We start from the raw sequence: 17,730 nt of genomic DNA on the forward strand, positions 1-17,730 counted from the left end.
ACCATTGCGAGAGCAAGATAATTCATTGTATCCTCAAAGTAGCCTACATTCTTTCTATAGTTGTTATTTAGGGGTTGAGTTGTTATATTGTGTCATCCCATGTGTGTCCTACATGTTTCCACAACAACCAATGTTATGGTGTCTCTTATCGGTTGAAATGAACTGGACACCTGTCCTGCATACCTGCGCAGTCAATTGGTGGTTTTACACGTGTTTTTTTACGCGCGCCTTTTACTGAATGGAACGTGATGAGACCTGTTGAAGACGGAATGTCCAGAAATATTAGTCTACCTAACACCATAATAACAATATACAATCATAAAGCACATAACATGTTTAAGACAGTATTGGTCACATGGATTCATTGATTGAAAAAATATATAGCTGGGAGCTAAATAGTGGAAGTCTCGTCTCTCTACCGTTGTCCCGTTTGGTTTTAACAGGGGGGTGGGCGGTATAGCACTGTCTGTCTACCTCTGCCAATGATAAAACAGCGGCACATACCTGCTGTCCCGGACTCTAAAATCCACCACATCAGTCTAGGAGGACAACCACATTAACACCACTGCCGCCAAGTGATGACCCGTCCAGTCTCCTCGTCCTCAGCCAACGCTACTACCGGGGGGCTTGGAGCTGCATAGCACCAACGCTCCGCGGACTGACCCCAAGAACTAGACGCGATTACCCCAAAGAAGCGAACAGAGATTTGTTTGATACGAACTCCAAGGACTACTTATCTTCTAAAGGAATTATCTAACTAATTTCATTTCCCCCCTCACTCAAGCAAGCAGCGGCCGTTGTGTTCAATGACACCATGCTCATTGTCTCGTCCCGCAGTGCGCTGCTGTCCGTCTACTATCCCCAGATCTTCCTCATCCTAACCAGCGGTAGCTACCTGTAGGTTGGCACGTGCTTTTTAACCTTCTCTTCTACAGGTGCTTGTACAGCCATGTGATGGTGTGCATTTGTAAGATCTCTACATTTTTTTTCTCTTATGCACTAATTTAATTACTTTGTTGATTGGGACATTTACGCACGTGGAAATTATAGAGCATATGTGGTTTATAATACAATTTCACTATAAAATGAACAACTCAAATAAACTTTTGGAACTTAGATAATAGCCTTTTGTAAAATACTGGGATTGATATTGGCCTTTACATGAAATTGTTGGTGGCAAACAATATCTGTTTGGTTTTGTGACTGAAAATAGAATATTAATAACAAGACAACCTCTTAACAAGAATAAAATTGTTTAATGAACATTTTACCTGTCTGAAGAGCTTAATTTAAACTTCGCTGACAAAATGTATTTTACAACTAGCTTAAAAGTCTTAGTCAATGGAGAGGTTCACAATAACAACTGCTACAACTTCCCAAAATAACAAATTACATTAAAAAAAATATTTTGATGGACTTATAAATGACTTATGTGGTATTCAGTGTTCAATAAGTAAATTGATGAGCTTACCTGATCAGTAGGATTTACACATTGCAACATGACCATGTTCTCTACATGCGATATTTGTAAAGCAACATATGGGAAAGAGCAACATGTCGCTGGATGACATCCTGTGTTCTGAAGACATAAAACTGTACAAGTTGTTATTTCTTATTACATTAAAAGACCTGGACCCTCACAGAACATATGATTAGTGCAGATATATCCCATACTTGCACAGACAGACCTGACCAATACCTAAAACAGCCCTAGTTGAGGATCATGGCTTTAGTTAAAATGTGGGCTTAAACGGCTATTAGCCAGAGTTGGTTTGTTGTCTGTTCTTCATTGGCTAAGCATTGTTTGCTTTTGTGCATTTTAAAATCTGATTCAATGACTTGAAGTAAATCTTACACACAGTGGACCTTTAAAATGTATGAGGGTCAAGTTGCTTGGCTCAGATCTACAAGGTCACAATAAACAATCTCAGTGACCTGTGAGCTTGTCTCGAACCAGTCGTGTGTCTTAAATCAGCTGTGTGTATTAAGTGCTCTATCTAGATTGTTAGCAGAACCAAAACCTGGCTGATGTGAGGGAACACTGTAGCTCATGGGGGGACCTATAGAATCTGTAGCTACAATACAGTGCCACGCTGACTCTGCCCCGCCGACTCTGCCCCGCCGACTCTATGCCCCGCCGACTCTATGCCCCGCCGACTCTATGCCTTGATGTTTAGTGAGCGTACTATTCTTTCACCATCATCCTCCTTCAATAACCACAGTGAATACTGTACTTTGACTCCATAATATTAGGAATACGGGAACAGTTAAAACTTGAAGCCGTGTTGCTAGTGGGGTTTCAATCCTACAACAGTCTTTCCTACACGTGACCTCGTTGTGTAGAAGTCTGTCCTGCCTCTGGGCTTGAGTTTGGTTTGTGAATTCATTCTTACAACACTGACTGTCTTAAATACAGTAGGTCTGTATTAATTGTGTGAAAATGAACTAGAAAGTCCTTAGAAGTGCAACCTTTCCTAACTATCTATACTCATAATCTCTAAACATTGCTCTGATCTGGTTTTAGTCAACATTCCCCTATTATTTTATTTCCCACAGCGCACTAGTCGTATTGATTGGTCTTAATACGGGCTCTCTTATATGAATTGTCTATCAGTCAGAAAGGTTTTATTGCAGTCTCGCTGTGGTTTGGGAACTGTGTTTAATCCAACAGCTCTGGGAACAATCACTCCTCTCACAGACAGGCGGACCGCTGGATCCATTTAGTTATTTTGTTAGAGGAAAGGAAATGTATCTATTCCTCTGTTCACCTTGGTGTGTTAGGGTTATGGTGTGTTAGGGGGTTAAATGGGACACTCAGCTTGTCCCTCTACTGGTTGTATGTGTTGGGAGAGATTGATATGACAAGAACTCTGTCGATCTACTGGAAAGTTATGGTAGGACTCATCTCTTGGGTTGTTGTTGGTAGTGATGAGATGTTGGATTGGTCATTCAAAGGGCCTGGGCAGGCTGATCCTATGGTCAGTTGATCCATTTGAGTTCATGCATGTGTAAAGGAGTCACGTTTAAAAAAAAATATATATATATATATATACTGCTCAAAAAAATAAAGGGAACACTTAAACAACACAATGTAATTCCAAGTCAATCACACTTCTGTGAAATCAAACTGTCCACTTAGGAAGCAACACTGATTGACAATACATTTCACATGCTGTTGTGCAAATGGAATAGACAACAGGTGGAAATTATAGGCAATTAGCAAGACACCCCCAATAAAGGAGTGGTTCTGCAGGTGGTAACCACAGACCACTTCTCAGTTCCTATGCTTCCTGGCTGATGTTTTGGTCACTTTTGAATGCTGGCGGTGCTTTCACTCTAGTGGTAGCATGAGACGGAGTCTACAACCCACACAAGTGGCTCAGGTAGTGCAGCTCATCCAGGATGGCACATCAATGCGAGCTGTGGCAAGAAGGTTTGCTGTGTCTGTCAGCGTAGTGTCCAGAGCATGGAGGCGCTACCAGGAGACAGGCCAGTACATCAGGAGACGTGGAGGAGGCCGTGGGAGGGCAACAACCCAGCAGCAGGACCGCTACCTCCGCCTTTGTGCAAGGAGGAGCAGGAGGAGCACTGCCAGAGCCCTGCAAAATGACCTCCAGCAGGCCACAAATGTGCATGTGTCTGCTCAAACGGTCAGAAACACACTCCATGAGGGTGGTATGAGGGCCCGACGTCCACAGGTGGGGGTTGTGCTTACAGCCCAACACCGTGCAGGACGTTTGGCATTTGCCAGAGAACACCAATATTGGCAAATTTGCCACTGGCGCCCTGTGCTCTTCACAGATGAAAGTAGGTTCATACTGAGCACATGTGACAGTCTGGAGATGCCGTGGAGAACGTTCTGCTGCCTGCAACATCCTCCAGCATGACCGGTTTGGCGGTGGGTCAGTCATGGTGTGGGGTGGCATTTATTTGGGGGGCCGCACTGCCCTCCATGTGCTCGCCAGAGGTAGCCTGACTGCCATTAGGTACCGAGATGAGATCCTCAGACCCCTTGTGAGACCATATGCTGGTGCGGTTGGCCCTGGGTTCCTCCTAATGCAAGACAATGCTAGACCTCATGTGGCTGGAGTGTGTCAGCAGTTCCTGCAAGAGGAAGGCATTGTTGCTATGGACTGGCCCGCCCGTTCCCCAGACCTGAATCCAATTGAGCACATCTGGGACATCATGTCTCGCTCCATCCACCAACGCCACGTTGCACCACAGACTGTCCAGGAGTTGGCGGGTGCTTTAGTCCAGGTCTGGGAGGAAATCCCTCAGGAGACCATCCGCCACCTCATCAGGAGCATGCCCAGGCATTGTAGGGAGGTCCTACAGGCACGTGGAGGCCACACACACTACTGAGCCTCATTTTGACTTGTTTTAAGGACATTACATCAAAGTTGGATCAGCCTGTAGTGTGGTTTTCCACTTTAATTTTGAGTGTGACTCCAAATCCAGACCTCCATGGGTTGATAAATTGGATTTCCATTGATTATTTTTGTGTGATTTTGTTGTCAGCACATTCAACTATGTAAAGAAAAAAGTATTTAATAAGATTATTTCATTCATTCAGATCTAGGATGTGTTATTTTAGTGTTCCCTTTATTTTTTTGAGCAGTGTGTGTATATATATATATATATATATATATATATATTATTTCACCATTATTTAACCAGGTAGGTCAGTTGAGAACAAGTTCTCATTTTACAACTGCGACCTGGCCAAGATAAAGCAAAGCAGTGTGACAAAAACAACAACACGGAGTTACACATGGGATAAACAAACGTACAGTCAATAACGCAATAGAAAAATCTGTATACAGGAAATCCAGGAGGTAAGGCAATAAATAGGCCAATAGTAGCGAAGTAATTACAATTTAGCAATTTACACTGGAGTGATATGAGGATGTGCAAGTTGAAATACTGGTGTGCAAAATAGCAGAAAAACAAATATGGGATGAGGTAGGTAGTTGGTTGGATGGGCTGTGTACAGCTGCGGCAATCGGTAAGCTGCTCTAACAGCTGACGCTTAAAGTTAGTGAGGGAGATATGTCTCCAAGTGATTTTTGCAATTCGTTCCAGTCATTGGCAGCAGAGAACTGAAAGGAAAGGCAGCCAATGGAGGTGTTGGGTTTGGGGATGACCAGTGAAATATACTGGAGCGCGTGCTATGGGTGGGTGTTGCTATGGTGACCAGTGAGCTGAGATAAGGCGGAGCTATACCTAGCAAAGACTTATAAATGACCTGGAGCCAGTGGGTTTGGCGACAAATATGTAGCACAGACAAGCCAACGAGAGCATACAGGTCGCAGTGGTGGGTAGTATATGGGGCTTTGTTGACAAAACGGATGGCACTGTGATAGACTGCATCCAATTTGCTGAGTAGAGTGTTGGAGGATCATTTGTAAATGACATCGCCGAAGTCAAGGATTGGTAGGATGGTCAGTTTTACGAGGGTAAGTTTGGCAGCATGAGGAGGCTTTGTTGTGAAAAACGAAGCCAATTCTAGATTTAACTTTGGATTGGAGATCCTTAATGCGAGTCTGGAAGGAGAGTTTACAGTCTAGCCAGACACCTAGGTATTTATAGTTGTCCACATATTCTAATTCAGAACCGTCCAGAGTAGTGATGCTAGTCGGGAGGGCGGGTGCGGGCAGAGATTGGTTGAAGAGCATGCATTTCGTTTTACTTGCATTTAAGATCAGTTGGAGGCCACGGAAGGAGTGTTGTATTGCATTGAAGCTCGTCTGGAGGTTTGTTAACAGTGTCCAAAGAAGGGCCAGATGTGTACAGAATGGTGTCGTCTGTGTAGAGGTGGATCAAAGAATCACCCGCAGCAAGAGCGACATCATTGATATATATATATATATACAGAGAAAAGAGTCGGCCCGAGAATTGAACCCTATTGCAACCCCATAGAGACTGCCAGAGGTACGGACAACAGGCCCTCCAATTTGACACACTGAACTCTATCTGAGAAGTAGTTAGTGAACCAGGCGAGGCAGTCAATAGAGAAACTAAGGCTGTTGAGTCTGCCGATAAAAATACAGTGATTGACAGAGTTGAAAGCCTTGGCCAGGTCAATGAAGACGGCTGCACAATACTGTCTTTTATCGATGGCAGTTAGGATATCGTTTAGGACCTTGAGTGTGGCTGAGGTGCACCTGAGACCAGCTCAGAAACCAGATTGCATAGCGGAGAAGGTAAGGTGGGATTCGAAATGGTCGGTGATCTGTTTGTTCACTTGGCTTTTGAAGACTTTGGAAAGGCAGGGCAGGATGGATATAGGTCTGTAACAGTTTGGGTCTAGAGTGTCTCCCCCTTTTAGGAAGCGAGGGTCCAGATTGTCTAGCCCAGCTGATTTGTAGGGATCCAGATTTTGCAGCTTTCACAACATCAGCTATCTGGATTTGGGTGGGGGGTTGGGGGGGTTGGCCGGGGTTGGAGTAACCAAGTGGCCAGCAGGGCCAGCCGGTTGTCAAGAAGTTCCTCTTCAATCACTTATTTTGATTGACCTGCAAGGACAGAGAACATAACTATTGAGTGAGACCAGGTTTCTGTCTTGACCACTAATCAAGGTCAGCTACAGCAGTTAGAATACCAACAACAATGGGACCAGTCATGTATTGCTCTGTAATGAAAACACATTTATATGCTGGGGACGAAGTTTGGCAGCTCGAGGAAAACATTCACTATTCTACATTTACCGAAAGGTCTGGTTCCCTGGTTCAGACTGATGAGAGAAGAGTTCAGAGATAGTTTAAAGTTATGGATCAGGGAGCCACAGAGCTAATGGGATCTATGACTGAGTTTGTCAGGTTGGAGAGAAGCCACCCCATTGCCTTCCACTAGTCGCCATGCATTAATACTCAGGTTGTTGAGGAGAATTGAAGCCAACATAGTATCTTGATTTGAGGCGGGATATATCCTATTACAAGGACAACACAATAGTAATGTTATATACAGTAATTCATTTTCTTTCCATGAGGTAAATGTTAATGTGTTTGTTCTGAAATGGAAAGCTTGCCATTTGAAAGGCTCTTGCGGGTAATCATCGTTGCTCTGACGGTGTAGTTTGTGTGTTTAACTTCTTATAAATAATTTACAAGACGTTACACTACATCCATAAACAACTCGTCTAGAATGAAGGTAGTGAGCTCAATAACACTACATTGTGAGCTATAGAATGACATGTGTTGGCTGAAACAGAAACCAACTGGCACACATTAAGTGCACTTATAGATAGGATAATCTACGCTAAACAGAAACGTAACATGTAAAGTGTTGGTCCCATGAGCTGAAATAAAAGATCCCAGAATTTTTCCATACGCTAAAAATATTATTTCTCTCAAATTTTGTGCACAAATTTTGTACATCCCTGCTAGTGAGCATTTCTCTTTTGCCAAGATAATCCATCCACCTAACGTGTGGTATATCAAGCTGATTAAACATGATCATTACACAGGTGCACCTTTTGCTGGGGACAATAAAAGGCCACTCTAAAATGTGCAGTTTTGTCATTCAACACAATGACACAGATGTCCTCAGTTTAGGGAGTGTGCAACTACCTACACACATTCAGTATCCACTATCAACACTACCTACACACATTCAGTATCCACCCATCAACACTACCTACACACATTCAGTATCCACCATCAACACTACCTACACACATTCAGTATCCACCATAAACACTACCTACACACATTCAGGATCCACCCATCAACACTACCTACACACATTCAGTATCCACCCATAAACACTGCCTACACACATTCAGTATCCACCATCAACACTACCTACACACATTCAGACTACAGGAATGTCCACCAGAGCTATTGCCAGAGAATCTAATGTTAATTTCTCTACCATAAGCCACCTCCAATGTAATTTTAGAGAATTTGGCAATATGTCCAACTGGCCTCACAACTGCAAACCACATGTATTGCGTCGTGTGGGCGAGCGGTTTGCTGATGTGAACGGAGTGCCCCATGGTGGCTGTGGGGTTATGGTATGGGCAGGCATAAGCTACAGACAATGAACACAATTGTATTTTACTGATGGTCATTTCAATGCACAGAGATATCGTGACGAGATCCGTGCCATTCATCCACCGCCATCACCTAATGTTTCAGCATGATAATGCACGGCCCCATGTCACAAGGATCTGTACACAATTCTTGGAAGCTGAAAATGCCCCAGTTCTTCCATGACCTGCATACTAACCAGACATGTCACCGTTGAGCATGTTTGGGATGCTCTTGCTCAATGTGTACGACAGCATGTTCCAATATCCAGCAACTTCGCACAGCCATTGAAGAGGAGTGGGACAACATTCCACATGCCACAGTCAACAGCCTGATCAACTCTATGCGAAGGAAATATGTTGCGCTGGTGGCCACACCAGATACTGACTGGTTTTCTGATCCACGCCCCTACCTTTTTTTAAGGTATCAGTCATCCAGTCATCTGAAATACATAGATTAGGGCCTACTGAATGTATTTCAATTGACTGATTTCATTATATGAACTGCAACTCTAATTGTTGCATTTATATTTTTGTTCAGTGTATATATACTATAGTACATATACTACTATAGTACATACAGCAGTTTTTACTGTATCTGCTGTACAGATACAGTAAGGCTCCTCTGGTAACCAGCAGATGTCACTTTGGTTTTATCAATGGAATCTTACCCAGCCCTCCTGTTAAAAATTAGGGCTCTGACGAGAGTCCGATAGACTGAGAGTATCAAATAAGGAATGGTAGGTATTTATTAGCCTGTTACAGCTTAATTACATTACACTAGTATAAGACCGAACTGCAGTCAGGTCACCCAGTAATGTAAAGTGTGGATACACTTTGTTGTAGTGGGCCACAAGCCTTTCATTAGGCCACAACATAAAATACTGTACTGTAACAAACTCATACTATGTACTGTAATGCACTACAACTTACCTAGGACTAGTGCAAGTTAACTATTTGCCCCTCTCTCTCTCCTCCCCAGGTAGCCGAGAGGCGGCATTCACCTATGCCATCACGGCGGCTGGCGTGGCCCATTCGGTGACAGCAGCGTGTAGTCAGGGCAACCTGAGCCAATGTGGCTGCGACTGGGCTGCGACTTAGCCTTCCCTGTAGCTCAGTTGGTAGAGCATGGTGTTTGCAACACCAGGGTTGTGGGTTCGATTCCCACGGGGGGCCAGCACAGAAAAAAAAAAAAATGTATGAAATGTATGCATTCACTACTGTAAGTCGCTCTGGATAAGAGCGTCTGCTAAATGACTAAAATGTAAAATGTAAATGGGAGAAGCAGGGCTACCATGACCAGGAGGTGGGCTGGAAGTGGGGAGGCTGCTCGGCCAACATCAAGTACGGTGTGGAGTTCTCCAGACACTTCGTGGATGCCCGAGAGATCAAGAAGAACGCCCGACGTCTGATGAACCTGCATAATAATGAGGCAGGACGAAAGGTAAAGTGACTGACACTGCTTGTCTTGTTGTCTGGGATTTTAACACACCTAACAAAAATGTAGTTGTTTCTGTAGAGATCTAGAATAGAAGACAATAGAATATAATACAACTCCATCAGAAAAGTATACTGAACAAAAATATAAATGTTTCATGAGCTGAAATAAACGATCTCAGAAATGTTCAATATGCACAAAGTGTAATTCTCTCAAATTTTGTGCACAGATTTGTTCACATCCCTGTTAGTGAGCATTTCTCAGTTGCCAAGATAATCCATCCACCTGACAGGTATGGCATATTAAGAAGCTGATTAAACAGCATGATCATTACACAGGTGAACCTTGTGCTGGGGACAATAAAAGGCCACTCTAAAATGTGCAGTTTTGTCACACAACACAATGCCACAGTTTTGAAGGAGGGTGCAATTGGCATGCTGACTGCAGGAATATCCACCAGAGCTGTTGCCAGATCATTTTATTTAAATTTCTTTACCATAAGCTGCCTCCAATGTCGTTTTAGAATTTGGCAGTACGTCCAACCACGCCAGCCCAGGACCTACATAACCAGCTTCTTCACCTGCGGGATCGTCTGAGACCATCCAACTGGACAGCTGATGAAACTGTGGGTTTGCACAACCAAAGAATTTCTGCACAAACTGTCAGAAACCGTCTCGGGGAAGCTCATCTGTGTGCTTGTTATCCTCACCAGGGTCATGACCTGACTGCAGTTCGGCGTCATAACCAACTTCAGTGGGCAAATGCTCACCTTCGATGGCCACAGACACGCTAGAGAAGAGTGCTCTTCACGGATGAATCCCGTTTGTTTTCTCTTGATTGATGTGTTTGACAGCGTGTTCCAGTTCCCAGCAATATCCAGCAACTTTGCACAGCCATTAGAGTGGGACAACAATCCACACGACACAATCAACAGCCTGATCAACTTAATGCGAAGGAGATGTCATGCCAGATACTGACTGGTTTTCTGATCCAGGCCCCTATCTTTTTTTTTAAAAGGTATCTGTGACCAACAGATGCATATCTGTATTCCCAGTCATCTAAAATCTATAGATTAGGGCCTCATTTATTTATTTCAATTGACTGATTTCCTTAAATGAACTTAACTCAGTAAAATCTTAGAAATTGTTGCTAGCTGCATTTATATATTTTTCCAGTGTAAATATAAGTTCAGCGGAGACAGCATCGCTGTGCTAAATGATGCTATACTAGTTTAAAAACAGAGGGTTTCAGAATGCATGTGTCGGTGTGTGCGTGTGTGTGTGTGAGTGGAGGGAATGCAAGGCCAGGCAAACCGGCTGCCAAATGGAGGCCTGCCATAACCCTGCAGTACCATTTTATTGAATTACAGAGCATTAAGTCAGGATACAGGATATTATTGCAGTCTCTCTCTCTTCCTCTCTCGGTGGCAGCTCCCAAAACCACGCTGCTGCACCACTACACACACTGAACTAACCTAATCATGAGCCAATTCCCCTAACTTGATAGCAGGGCAGATCAAGAGCAACAGGCGTGATACACTGATACACTCGTACATGATAGGCAAGTAGGCTACAGTACTGGCCACCCAGTTAGACGTTTTACTTTAATTCCTATAGACAATGTATCTATGCAACACTGATAGATATTGCATTGTGTTAGAAGTTGCTATAATTTTGGGTTGAACATTGGGCTACATAAACATTTCCGATTTGGTCAAAACTATATAACTCAACCCTAAACGGTAAACTGTCAAATGTGTCCACTGAATATATCTGTGAGGCATCAACTTAAATTGCACATGAAACCTCAGTACAACGTTATACATGGTTCTGGTCGTTTATTCTGTCCATTGTGGTCTTTAGGAAGGTCAAGTTAGTAAGAGAGTAGAGGCTTGAACCTGGCATCACTGTCCAGTTGGGGGATTTGAAATATGTACTCCATATGGACTTTAGGCTATATTGCAGGGGATGCCCTTAGTTAACCTCCCTGGGCAAGGCGGGACGCTTGCGTCCCACCTAGTCAACAGCCAGTGGATTCGTGTGGCGCGAAATACAAATACCTCATAAATGCTATAACTTAAATTTCTCAAACATATGACTATTTTACACCATTTTAAAGACAAGACTCTCGTTAATCTAACCACACTGTACGATTTCAAAAAGGCTTTACAGCGAAAGCAAAACATTAGATTATGTCAGGAGAGTACCCTGCCAAAAATAATCACACAGCCATTTTCAAAGCATGCATATATGTCACAAAAACCAAAACCACAGCTAAATGCAGCACTAACCTTTGATCTTCATCAGATGACACTCCTAGGACATTATGTTATACAATACATGCATGTTTTGTTCAATCAAGTTCATATTTATATCAAAAACCAGCTTTTTACATTAGCATCTGATGTTCAGAACTAGCATACCCACCGCAAACTTCCGGTGAATTTACTAAATTACTCACGATAAACGTTTACAAAATACATAACAATTATTTCAAGAATTATAGATACAGAACTCCTTTATGCAATCGCGATGTCAGATTTTAAAATAGCTTTTTGGCAAAAGCACATTTTGCAATATTCTGAGTAGATATCACGGCTAGCTAATTTGACACCCACCAAGTTTGGCCCTCACCAAACTCAGATTTACTATAAGAAAAATTGGATTACCTTTGCTGTTCTTCGTCAGAATGCACTCCCAGGACTGCTACTTCAATAACAAATGTTGGTTTGGTCCAAAATAATCCATCGTTATATCCGAATAGCGGCGTTTTGTTCGTGCGTCCCAGACACTATCTGAAATGGTAAATCAGGGTCGTGCGCATGGCGCAATTCATGACAAAAAAAATCTAAATATTCCATTACCGTACTTCGAAGCATGTCAACCGCTGTTTAAAATCCATTTTTATGCCATTTTTCTCGTAAAAAAGCGATAATATTCCGACCGGGAATCTCCTTTTAGCTAAACAGAGGAAAGTAAACAAAGCTTTCGGTCGACGCGGGCACGAGCCTGAGTCTCACAGTACTGTAACCAGCCACTACCCAAACGCGCTACTTTTTTTCAGCCAGAGCCTGCAAAGCCACGATTCAGCTTTTTACCGCCTTCTGAGACCCTATGGCAGCCGTAGGAAGTGTCACGGGACAGCTAAGATCCTCACTCTTCAATAAACAGAGACAAGAAGAACGACACCTTGTCAGACAGGCCACTTCCTGCATGAAACCTTCAGGTTTTTGCCTGCCAAATGAGTTCTGTTATACTCACAGACACCATTCAAACAGTTTTAGAAACTTTAGGGTGTTTCCTATCCATATGTAATAAGTATATGCATATTCTAGTTACTGGGTAGGAGTGGTAACCAGATTAAATCGGGTACGTTTTTTATCCAGCCGTGAAAATACTGCCCCCTAGCCATAACAGGTTAAAATACATTTTTATGTGATGTTTCTCGTAAAATAGCGATAATATTCCAACCGGGTGACGTTGTATTCGTTCAAAGACTGAAAGAACAAAATGGAGATTTCACATGAACGTGCATCTCCAGTGCCACTGTCCCCAGGCAGGCCAGTAACAAACTCTGCTGCTGTTTTTCGCCCAGAGACTGCAGAGCTCTCATTCCACTTTCTGGCGCCTTCTGAGAGCCAATGGAAGCCTTAGAAAATGTCACGTTACAGCAGAGATGCTGTATTTTTGATAGAGATAACCTAGAAGGACAACAAATTGTCAGACAGGGCACTTCCTGCATGGCATCTTCTCAGGTTTTGGCCTGCCATATGAGTTCTGTTATACTCACAGACACCATTCAAACAGTTTCAGAATCTTTAGAGTGTTTTCTATCCAAATCTACTAATTTACATTTACATTACATTTACATATTTGCATACTAATGATATGCATATTCTCGTTTCTGGGCAAGAGTAGTAACCAGTTTAAATTGGGTACATTTTTTTTATCCAGCCGTGAAAATACTGCCCCCTAGCCCCAACAGGTTAATAGACGTAATGTATTGTAGATCGGCTACGTCCTGAAAAAGCGCTACGGTGAGGCGGTCCAAGTTGAACCGGTCCGGGCCGTCAACCCTCCTTCCTGCGTTTGAAGGAGTCGCGGGGGTACCAGAAACCCACGGACACAGATCTGGTCTACCTGGAGAGGTCTCCTAACTACTGTGAGGAGGACACAGTGACAGGGAGCACAGGGAGCACAAGGACGCGGGGGAGGCTGTGTAACCACACGTTACCCCATACCGACGGCTGCAATCTGATGTGTTGTGGTAGAGGCCACAACACCCACCAGTACACCCGCGTGTGGCAGTGCAACTGCAAGTTCCAGTGGTGCTGTTTTGTGAAGTGTAACACGTGCAGTGAGAAGTCTGAGGTGTTCACCTGCAAATAAAGGATGGATGGATGGATGGAGGGGGACGGAGGGATGAAGGAGGGAGCTGGGACAAGGGACAGGGCAAGGCCATGAGAGAGGATACAAGGAAAGGAAAAAAGGATATTAGGACGTGGACTTAGTGGGGAAGGACTCTTCAGGATGTACTCTACAGTGGACTTGGAAATTGTTAGATTCTTCATGGCTTCATTTTGCACATTGGACATCCTATTTGTTTTTAAAAACAAAGACAAAAGATTAAATTAACTACATGACTTTGAGAGAAAGTACATTGAGAAGTAGGCAAATAATGTTTTCTTCTCATGCGCTGACTGGAAAACTGTGATGCAGATATACTATGTGTTGCAGGATATTGATGAAGTGAAAGGATTGTGGATGTTCATTTTTCTGTCTCCAACCAAGCAAATCTGTTATTGGAAACATTGTGGACCCAAACTTTATCAAGTGCAGTTTTCACCTCCTTAGTAACACTGCTCAAAAAAGCTCAATCTCTTGACATCTGAAATGGAGGAGAAAAAACTGACCAACTGACAAAATAACAACCTCAAACTGGAAACGGTACATCAGCAAAATGCCTTTTGACGTTGATGCAAGACGGACGGAGAGAGAGAGAGGAGCATGGTTTCAATAGGCTGACGTTGAAATGGTGGCGTACCTTAACTATCCAATCACACTGTAATTACAGTGCCTTCAGAAACTATTCACACCCCTTGACTTTTTCCACATTTTGTAGTGTTATAAAGTGGGATTAAAATGGATTTGTCATTTATTGTCAACGATATACTCAAAATACTCTGTCAGTGGAAGAAAAATTCTAACATTTGTAGAAAATTCATGAAAAATAAAACACTCATACATCTTGATTAGAGAAGTATTCAACCCCCTGAGTCAATAAATGTTAGAATCACCTTTTGGCAGTGATTACAGCTGTGAGTCTTTCTGGGTAAGTCTCTAAGAGTTTTCCACACTTGGATTGTGCAACATTAGCTCCATTCCATTTATTTTTATCTGGAAAAACTCCCCAGTCCTTAACAATTACAAGCATACCCATAACATCATGCAGCCACCACTATGCTTGAAAATATGGAGAGTGGTACTCGTAATGTGGTGTTTTGGATTTGCCCCAAACATAACACTTTGTATTCAGGACAAAAAGTGAATTGCTTTATGGCAAAAAATGTGGCATCACTTACTAAAGTGATGCCACATTTTTTGCCATAAAGCAATTCACTTTTTGTCCTGAATACAAAGTGTTATGTTTGGGGCAAATACAAAACACCACATTACGAGTTGCAAACAGTTGCAAACAGGATGCAGGTTTTGGAATATTTGTATTCTGTACAGGCTTCCTTATTTTCACTCTGTCAATTAGGTTAGTATTGTAGTGTAACTACAAAGTTGTTGATCCATCCTCAGTGTTCTCCTATCACAGCCATTAAACTCTGTAACTGTTTTAAAGTCACCATTGGCCTCATGGTGAAATCCCGGAGCAGTTTCCTTCCTCTCCGGCAACGGAGTTAAGAACGACACCTGTATCTTTGTAGTGACACACCATCCAAAATGTAATTAATAACTTCACCACGCTCAAAGTGATATTTAATGTCTGCTTTCTACATTTTTAACTATCTACCAATAGGTGCCCTTCGTTGGGAGGCATTGGAAAACCTCTTTTCTTTGTGGTTGAATCTGTGTTTGAAATTCACTGCTCAACTGAGGAACCTTACAGATAATCGTATGTGTGGGGTACAGAAATGACGCTGTTAAACTTGTGACTTGTTAAGCAAACTTTATTCCTAAACGTATTTAGGCTTGCCATAGCAAAGGGGTTGAATACCTATTGTATCATAACATTTCAGCTTTTAATTTTTATTGTTTGTAAAACATTTCCAAAAACAGAATTCCACTTTGACATTATGGGGTATTGTGTGTAAGCCAGTGACAACATCTCAATTGAATCCATTTTAAATTCAGGCTGTAACACAACAAAATGTGGAAAAAGTCAAGGGGTGTGAATACTTTCTGAAGGCACTATGTTTGAACACTGAAAATAAATGATTTATGTTACCTTCAAACTAAATGTCTTTTTATAAGCTCAGCAAAAAAAGGAACGTCCCTTTTTCAGGACTCTGTCTTTCAAAGATAATTCGTAAAAATCCAAATAACTTCACAGATATTCATTGTAAAGGGTTTAAACACTGCTGAGCTTATAAAGACATTTAGTTTGAAGGTTGCTTGTTCAATGAACCATAAACAATCAATGAACATGCACCTGTGGAACGGTACTTAAGACACTAACAGCTTAAGACACTAACAACTAACAGGCAATTAAGGTCACAGTTATGAAAACGTAGGACACTAAAGAGGCCTGTCTACTGACTCTGAAAAACTCCCAAAGAAAGATGCCCAAGGTCCCTGCTCATCTGCATGAACGTGCCTTAGGCATGCTGCAAGGAGGCATGAGGACTGCAGATGTGGCCAGGGCAATACATTGCAATGTCCGTACTGTGAGACGCCTAAGACAGCGCTACAGGGAGACAGGACGGACAGCTGATCGTCCTCGCAGTAGCAGACCACATGTAACAACACCTGCACAGGATCGGTACATCTGAACATCACACCTGCAGGACAGGTACAGGATGGCAACAACTGCCTGAGTTACACCAGGAATGCACAATCCCTCCATCAGTGCTCAGACTGTCCGCAATAGGCTGAGAGAGGCTGGACTGAGGGCTTGTAGGCCTGTTGTAAGGCAGGTCCTCACCAGACATCACTGGCAACAATGTCGTCTATGGGCACAAACCCACCGTCGCTAGACCAGACAGGACTGGCAAAAAGTGCTCTTCACTGACGAGTCATGGTTTTGTCTCACCAGGGGTGGTGGTCAGATTCGCGTTTATGGAATGAGTGTTACACTGAGGCCTGTACTCTGGAGCAGGATCGATTTGGAGGTGGTCTGGGGCAGTGTGTCACAGCATCATCGGACTGAGCTTGTTATCATTGCAGACAATCTCAACGCTGTGTGTTACAGGGAAGACATCTTCTCCCTCATGTGGTACACTTCCTGCAGGCTCATCCTGACATGACCCTCCAGCATGACAATGCCACCAGCCATACTGCTCGTTCTGTGTGTGATTTCCTGCAAGACAGGAATGTCAGTGTTCTGCCATGGCCAGCGAAGAGCCCGGATCTCAATCCCATTGAGCACGTCTGGTACCTGTTGGATCGGAGAGTGAGGGCTAGGGCTATTTCCCTCAGAAATGTCCGGGAACTTGCAGGTGCCTTGGTGGAAGAGTGTGGTAATATCTCACAGTAAGAACTGGCAAATGTGGTGCAGTCCATGAGGAGGAGATGCACTGCAGTACCTAATGCAGCTGGTGGCCACACCAGTTACTGACTGTTTGATTTTGACCCCCCCCCCTTGTTCAGGGACACATTATTCAATTTCTGTTAGTCACATGTCTGTTTATGTCTCAGTTGTTGAATCTTGCTATGTTCATACAAATATTTACAGATGTGAAGTTTGCTGAAAATAAACGCAGTTGACAGTGAGAGGACGTTTCTTTTTTTGCTGAGTTTAGTATGGATAGCAATGTTTAATATAATTTTTTGCAGTGGTTGAAAAAGTACTCAATTCTCATGAGTAAAAGTAAAGATACCTTAATCGAAAATGACTCAAGTGAAAGTCATCCAGTAAAATACTACTTCAGTGAAAGCCTAAAAGTATTTGGTTTTAAATACTGTATACTTAAGTATCAAAAGTAAATATAGTTACCGATAGCCAGGGTCACACTCCAACACTCAAACATAATTTAAAAACAAAGCATGTGTTTAGTGATTCCGCCAGATCAGAGGCAGTAGGGGTGACCGGGGATGTT

The 17,730-nt window shown here is 42.9% G+C and overlaps 1 pseudogene; it reads left to right on the top strand.

The window, feature by feature from the left end:
• Positions 1 to 814: 814 nt before the first annotated feature.
• On the top strand, positions 815 to 13,855 carry LOC106609085 (protein Wnt-7b-like; annotated as a pseudogene).
• Positions 13,856 to 17,730: the final 3,875 nt, after the last annotated feature.

The sequence above is a fragment of the Salmo salar genome, chromosome ssa07 (genome assembly GCF_905237065.1).
Source record: "Salmo salar chromosome ssa07, Ssal_v3.1, whole genome shotgun sequence".
Classification (NCBI taxonomy): Eukaryota; Metazoa; Chordata; class Actinopteri; order Salmoniformes; family Salmonidae; genus Salmo; species Salmo salar.